The sequence below is a fragment of the Mandrillus leucophaeus genome, unplaced genomic scaffold (genome assembly GCF_000951045.1).
Source record: "Mandrillus leucophaeus isolate KB7577 unplaced genomic scaffold, Mleu.le_1.0 Scaffold626, whole genome shotgun sequence".
Taxonomy (NCBI): Eukaryota; Metazoa; Chordata; class Mammalia; order Primates; family Cercopithecidae; genus Mandrillus; species Mandrillus leucophaeus.
Window position 1 is genome coordinate 1,238,012 of NW_012106764.1, and position 6,485 is coordinate 1,244,496.

The following is a 6,485-nucleotide window of genomic DNA, read 5'->3' on the forward strand; positions in this document are numbered from 1 at the left end:
TCATTGGAGAGCTGGAGAGACTAATCCTGAAGCAAAGAGGTGCCTTGATCAATAGTTCTGATCTACATAAACTGAAGCAATTCAAGTAAGGTAGGACAACCAAAGGCTAAGACCCAAAGAAATAAAAATTAAAAGGATCCCATCAGGTTAAGAACCTCATCTAGCTGAGGTGCTGATGAAGACATAGAGAACACAGCATGTGTGGTTGAAGAGGGCACCTACAATTACCCAGTTTAGAGTTTTGTGACCAACAGAGTCTACAAAAGCTGTGTTTTCTGTATTAACTATGGCTTTTTATTTGTTTTGCCAGAGATAACATGAATAACACTGGTGGTGATGGTCTAGGTTTTAGGCAGAAAATACAGTCAAATTAATATTACCCATCAAGATATGGTAGCTTATGGGATTGGGCTATCCTTTGATAAAAATATAAACTTTTCACTGAAGGAAAAGACTAGAGTGTGGGCAAGACTCTTGGTAAGAGGCAGAGGTGGTGGACTGTGCTGGATATCTTCTTTGTCTATCCACATCTACGTGCCACACTTCTCCAAAGGTAATTTGTAAAAACATTGGAATGAAAGCACAATATGAAAATTGGAAATAGGGAATAAAAAGAGTGAAGCAGTTAAAGAAAATGCAGTCTTTTGGAACAAGCTATAGAGAACCCACAGATTTTATTCTCTCAAATGAAAATCCTGATATGATTGGGTACATATTTCTCATTTTACATATGGGTTTTGGAAGCTGTTCAAATGATGATGTTAGTTTTTAACAGGTACAGGATTTCAGACTGGGGAAATGAAAAATTCTGGAGATCAATGGTAGTAATGGTTGCACAACAATGTGAACGCTACAGAATGAAGTATTCAAAATGGTAAAATTTGTAAGTTTATGTTCTGTATATTTTAAAATGTTAAACAAAAAAGGCAAATGTGCCATCAAAGGATTATAAAAGTTAATACAAATCACATTCAACTTGTCAGGAAAGTGAGTCAGATCACAAATGAAGATATGCATGTCTTTAACCCAGTATGGTCACACCAATTTTCCTGATATTATAGAAACAGTGTCCAATTCATCCCTTTTCTGTTGTGTTTTTATTTTAAGTAAAATCAATGTGCTTCTGATATATCCACTTTATCTTTCTAGGGTTCCCCCTAGAAGGCACAAAGAAGAGAGAGGAATAAAAATGAAGACCATCAATGAAGCGAGAACTATGTCCCTAAATCTTACTAAATCTACTCACCTACCTGAGCCAGGTGACCCCAAATCAGTTCTCTGTTGTCCTTACGAATGAGTCTCAGTTGAGTCACATGAATTTCGACAGTGCTCCAGCAGTTTTCTTGTAGCTAGGGCTAGATGTGCCAGAGTCAGATGGGGATCAGGCAAACTGCCTAGCAAAGCCCCTTCCTCTGCTGTCAGACTCAGGGAATCTGAGTCTGTCAGCCAGAATCTTATGTTCCAGTCCAAGGGAAATTCCCAGGGGACTGGCTGCTTCAACCTGTGGATAGAACTCTTTGTTCAGCTTCAGTGATCACACCTAGCAGTATGCAAGTACTAACATGACACATGTCATTCTGAAGGAAAGCAATATGTAATCTGATGTACATATTTTATGTAATTGGTGCTGAACAAAGTGGCTGTGATTAGTTTATTTTGAATGCTGTACCCATACCTAAAAAGGAAAGGAGGGAAGCTGTGGAAGCACAAATAAAAGGCACTAAATTCAGATTAAGCATTTAGGGAAGGCTTTAGGAAGGTGATAATGGCTAAGAGGAGTTTGAAATAAAATTACCCGCTAAGCCCACTTAAGGAAGGGATCAGAGTAGTCTTTCCAGGCTGGGGAAGCAGCACCTTGAAAGACACAGGAGAGAAGATGGTGAACTCAGAAATTTTCATGCAGTTTACTGTGGCTGGAATGGTAGTTAGGATGGGAAGGAAGGATGAGAGGTGAGTTGAAGAGATAAACAGAAGTAAAATTATGAAGAGTGTAATTTCAAGAAATATATCTCATATATATTATTTCTTAAGTCTCATATATGAAAGTAACTATAGATAATATAGGTTATATAATGCATAAGTACATATATGTACGTATATAAGTAAATGTATAAAATGTACATGTATGCACGTATATGTACATATTTATAAATGGTTACACATGTTTATGCATATGTTTACATATATGTTCATATACATAAGTTTATATGTACACATGTATATATATTTACACAGCACATGTGTATGTGTAAATTATCATCCATGTATATATGTACAGTTATCCCTTGGTATACTCAGGTGATTCATTCCATGATCCATGAGGATACCAAAATTCAAGGACACTCAAGTCCCTTTTGTAAAATAGCATAATGTTTGCATAGAACCTGCACACATCCTCCTATGTATGTTAAGTTATCTCTAGATTAGTTGCTATACCTAAATTGAAATAAAATACTTTGTAAATACTTGCTATACTTTATTAGTTTTTATTTGTTTTTTATTGTATTGTATTTTTTGTATGTCTTTAACTTTTATTTTAGGTTCAGATATATATGTAAAGGTTTGTTATATAGATAATCTGCATGTCATGATGTACCTCAACCTTAACCTCACATCTTAAACAAAATTTAATATGAGATGGAAATCTAAATGTAAAAATTAAAGTATGATGTATAAACCATAGACGAATATTTACAAAACATGAGGTAGGCAAAAATTGGGCCAAGATACAAAAACTAGTAACTACAAAGAAAAAAAAATTATGAATCGAATTTCATCAAAATTAAAAACTTCTTATTAAAAACACCATTAAGAATATAGTAAGGCAAGAGAGACCATGGGAATATGTGGGCATCTTAAACACCTAACAAAGGGCTGATATCCAGAATATATAAAGAACTCCTACACCTCAATATAGATTTTGAAAAAAAAACAATTTTAATGGGGGTAAAAGACTTAGACACTTTACGAAAGAAGATAGAGCCAGTAAGTACAATAAAAGTGCTCAACACACTAGCTGTTAGAGAAATATAAGGAAAAACTGCAATGAGATTTCACTTCAGAAACACTAAAAGAGCTGAAATTTTAAAACTGATGACACTAAATGTTGGCAAGGATGAGGATAACTGGAACTCTTGAGAGACAGCACTAGCAGGACTAGCAGGCCAAGAATCCCAGGTCAGAGAACACAAGGCTTGACAGCATCTTGGAAGCAGCCTGCAGCTATCTTCGAAGTGGCCCGCCACCATCTTGGGAGCTCTGAAAGCGAGGACCCCCTGTAACATTTTGGTGACCACAAAGGGACCTCCAAAGCAGTGACTAATATTGGACCACTTTCACTTGATATTCTGTCCCATCCTTCCTTAGAATTGGAGGAAAATACTGGGCACCTGTCAGCCAGTTAAAAATGATTAGCATTGCTGCCAGACTTAAGACTCAGGTGGGAGGCTATCTGCGGAAGGGCTTTCAAGCCATCCCCAATCCTTCTGGGTTGGCAGCATTAGTCAGCCTAGAACCAGCTTCCACTTTCAATTTTCTTGGGGAAGCTGAGGGCCGACTAAAGAAAGAAAGTTGTCATCCCAAACTCCTGGCATTAGCCAGTTGAGATCATGGCACAGCCAGAAGTCTCTGGTGTGCCAACAGTCACCCATGCGTGCACCCCTACCTTTCCTTCTGACCCATACCTCCTGGGTCCCAACCATGACTTTCTTGAAAATGTAGCCCCAAAATTCTCCTTACCTCTGAATCTACTTCCTCTGATCCCTGCCTTGTAGGTACCAATGGTTCAGATTTTCATTTCCTCTAGCAAGTTGTATCTTGAAAGGGATCTAAGGAAGCTCCACGCGGGGTACTTAGGCATCTAGGCTATAAACCCAGGGAGTCTTATCCCTGGTGTCCCTCCCAATTTAGGTATACAGCTCTCAACATGGGCAGCTATATGGGACCCATTCCCCACCACCCTTACCAGGGCCTCAAGTTTTAATGGCTAAGAGGAAGAGAGAGAGAGAGACATGAAGGAGAGAGACAGAGATGGAGGAGAGAGAGACAGAGGAGGGAGAGAGAGACAGAGAAGAGACAGAGAGACAGAGGAGAGAGAGAGATGGAGTGTAATGCCCAGACCGTTTGTTCCCCAAAGAAGACCACCAGAGTCCAGAGTCAAAGCCAAGCGGCAAGGATCTTTTACTGCAAGTTCGAACTTGGTCCCTCCATTCTACAGCATACAAGAGGGCCCCGAACAATGCGAGTGCTTGCCTTTTATAGCCCGATGTAAATAGGATACGTAAAGTTACAGAGGAACAAGGGAATTCTTTTGGTTACAGCATTACAATTGGTTTACATTTTAAGTTATACATTTAGTAGTTTTTCTATTGGTTCCCGCGCTTTCAGTAAAACCACAAACGGCTGTGTCCTTATCAGGGATTTTCCAGGTGGTGTTTGTACTGGGCTCAGGAAATTGAGAGATATATGGTGGGATGTGTTTGTACTGGGCTCAGGAAGTTGAGAGATATATGGTGTTTGTACTGGGCTCAGGAAATTGAGAGATATATGGTGGGATGTGTTTGTACTGGGCTCAGGAAGTTGAGAGATATATGATGGGATGTGTTTGTACTGGGCTCAGGAAGTTGAGGGATATATGGTGGGATGTGTTTGTACTGGGCCTGTTTGTGTTGAGCCCAGGGCTGAGGAATGTGCCTGATTTCTTTCATTCCCCCCTTTTCTTAGGTACCTCTAGAGCCAATCTTGGGTCTTATAAGTCTGATTCTGTTTCAGCGTTTACAGGTTGGTATTGGACTCTGAGGACCATGAGCTGTATGGTGTCAAACCTTTCCCTGACAAACTATAAAATTCTGTTAACAACACAAGGTCCTACGGTAAACAGAAATAGTAGACTCAGCAGGGGTCCAAGGAAGGGGGCTAACAGGAAAAACACAGAGGAATTCCACCATTGGTCTGCAGCTGAAGCAAACTGCCATGTTTTTACTTCTGTGCTTAACTTGCGTAACTGTTGGACCTGGTTCTCTACAAGCCCTGATTCATTTATGTAGAAACAACAGTCTTCCTTTAGAAACATACATGTACCACCTTTTTAAGCAGTGAGTAGGTCTAGGGCCCTCCGGTTCTGCAAGGTTACCTGAGCTAGGGACGTGAGCTGTCGCTGAAGGGAGGCAAGGGACTCAGCCGACTCCTCCATAGCAACAGCAAATTGTTGGTATAACTTGTTGCTTTCTATGAGGGTGTGACCTAGGGCTCCCCCCACCAGTCCGGCCGCAATGAGGGATGAGGTGAGGGAGATTCCTGCAATGAGGGGGAGAAATATGACTCGTGCAGGTCTCGGTCTAGGGACTGGGTGAATAGCAGTACTAGTCCAGTTACCAGTGTACCCCAGGAACTTGCCGGCAGTTAGTAGAGTCAACCGGGGAACTAATGTGACAGGAAGACACAGTAGGTTGGTAACAGAGGGACCAGATAGGTTCTTAGATAATGTTCCATTACACCAGAAGAATATGCCCGGCGGAGCCCTTAGGGTGGTACTAGGGGGCGTTGCAGTGATGTTGCAGAGGCTGGAATTAGTTCCTGAGAAACAATAGGGGAACTTCTCCTGACTGGGGTTTAGGTATAGTGGCACGTTAGGGATGGGGCATATGAGAGGTTTCGGAGGTTGTTAGCTTGGGCAGAGGTAGAGGATCCCCATGGCAGAGGGACAGCGGTTAGCGGTGGACGCCCTAGGGTGGCACACAGAAAGCAACCAGACAAGCTGTGAAGTCCTGTAAGGTTAGCAAGCTCTAGTCCTTCTTGTAATAATTTTAACCAGGAGAAAGGACGTAAATCTTGTGTTAGTCTGTTTTCTTGTTGTTGGATATTCCCATGGACCAGGGGCCGTACCTGCACTAGACCTCACCACAGATAGAGGTGACTGCTAGGCCATGTGGAGGAGGAGGAGTAGTATACAGCCCCATGTTGAGGCGTGGTCCAGCGGGAGTTCCAGGGAGTCTTTGACTATCCATGTATATGAAAAGTCCCCGTCCCGTCTACGATGGAAGGGCCACTTAGGATCTAACTATTCTTCCTCACCCCAATAATGGGATCTATGGATGTTACAATAGTTATAAGGGCAGCCGGCATTTTGGTGCCACCAATAGTGTTTACAATTGTATTTAGTCTGATCAAACTCAAAGCATATTATTGGTGCCATTGGTTTGGCTATTTGAAAACCAGTAAAATTTAGTAAAATTGGGCTATTGCACCCTGAGGAGGGGCAATCAGCACTGGCCAATAATTTCCCGGGCTTATGAGGTTGTCCAGGGTGGGTTTGGTTTTCATAAAGCCAGAATCTCCAGATAAAGGGATTAGGAGCTGGGTTTGTGTTTTCCCCAGTGGCCACTAGGGCGACTAACGTTAGGGTTAGACTACCTAACTGCATGTTTGCAGTGAGCTATGCTGCCGGTGCAGGGTGAGTTTTAAGGGGTTGTTCTTAGCTCTGTCCA

General features: G+C 41.6%; 1 protein-coding gene across 1 annotated transcript in view; it reads right to left on the bottom strand.

Moving 5' to 3' along the window:
* The window catches only part of LOC105554076 (putative selection and upkeep of intraepithelial T-cells protein 1 homolog), a 224,565-nt gene extending 223,262 nt beyond the window's left edge, over window positions 1–1,303 (bottom strand). Inside the window, exon 1 of the mRNA XM_012000343.1 lies at window positions 1,247–1,303. The gene's annotated coding sequence lies outside the window, so the exon portion shown is untranslated. The remainder of the gene's footprint in view (window positions 1–1,246) is intronic.
* Window positions 1,304–6,485: the final 5,182 nt, after the last annotated feature.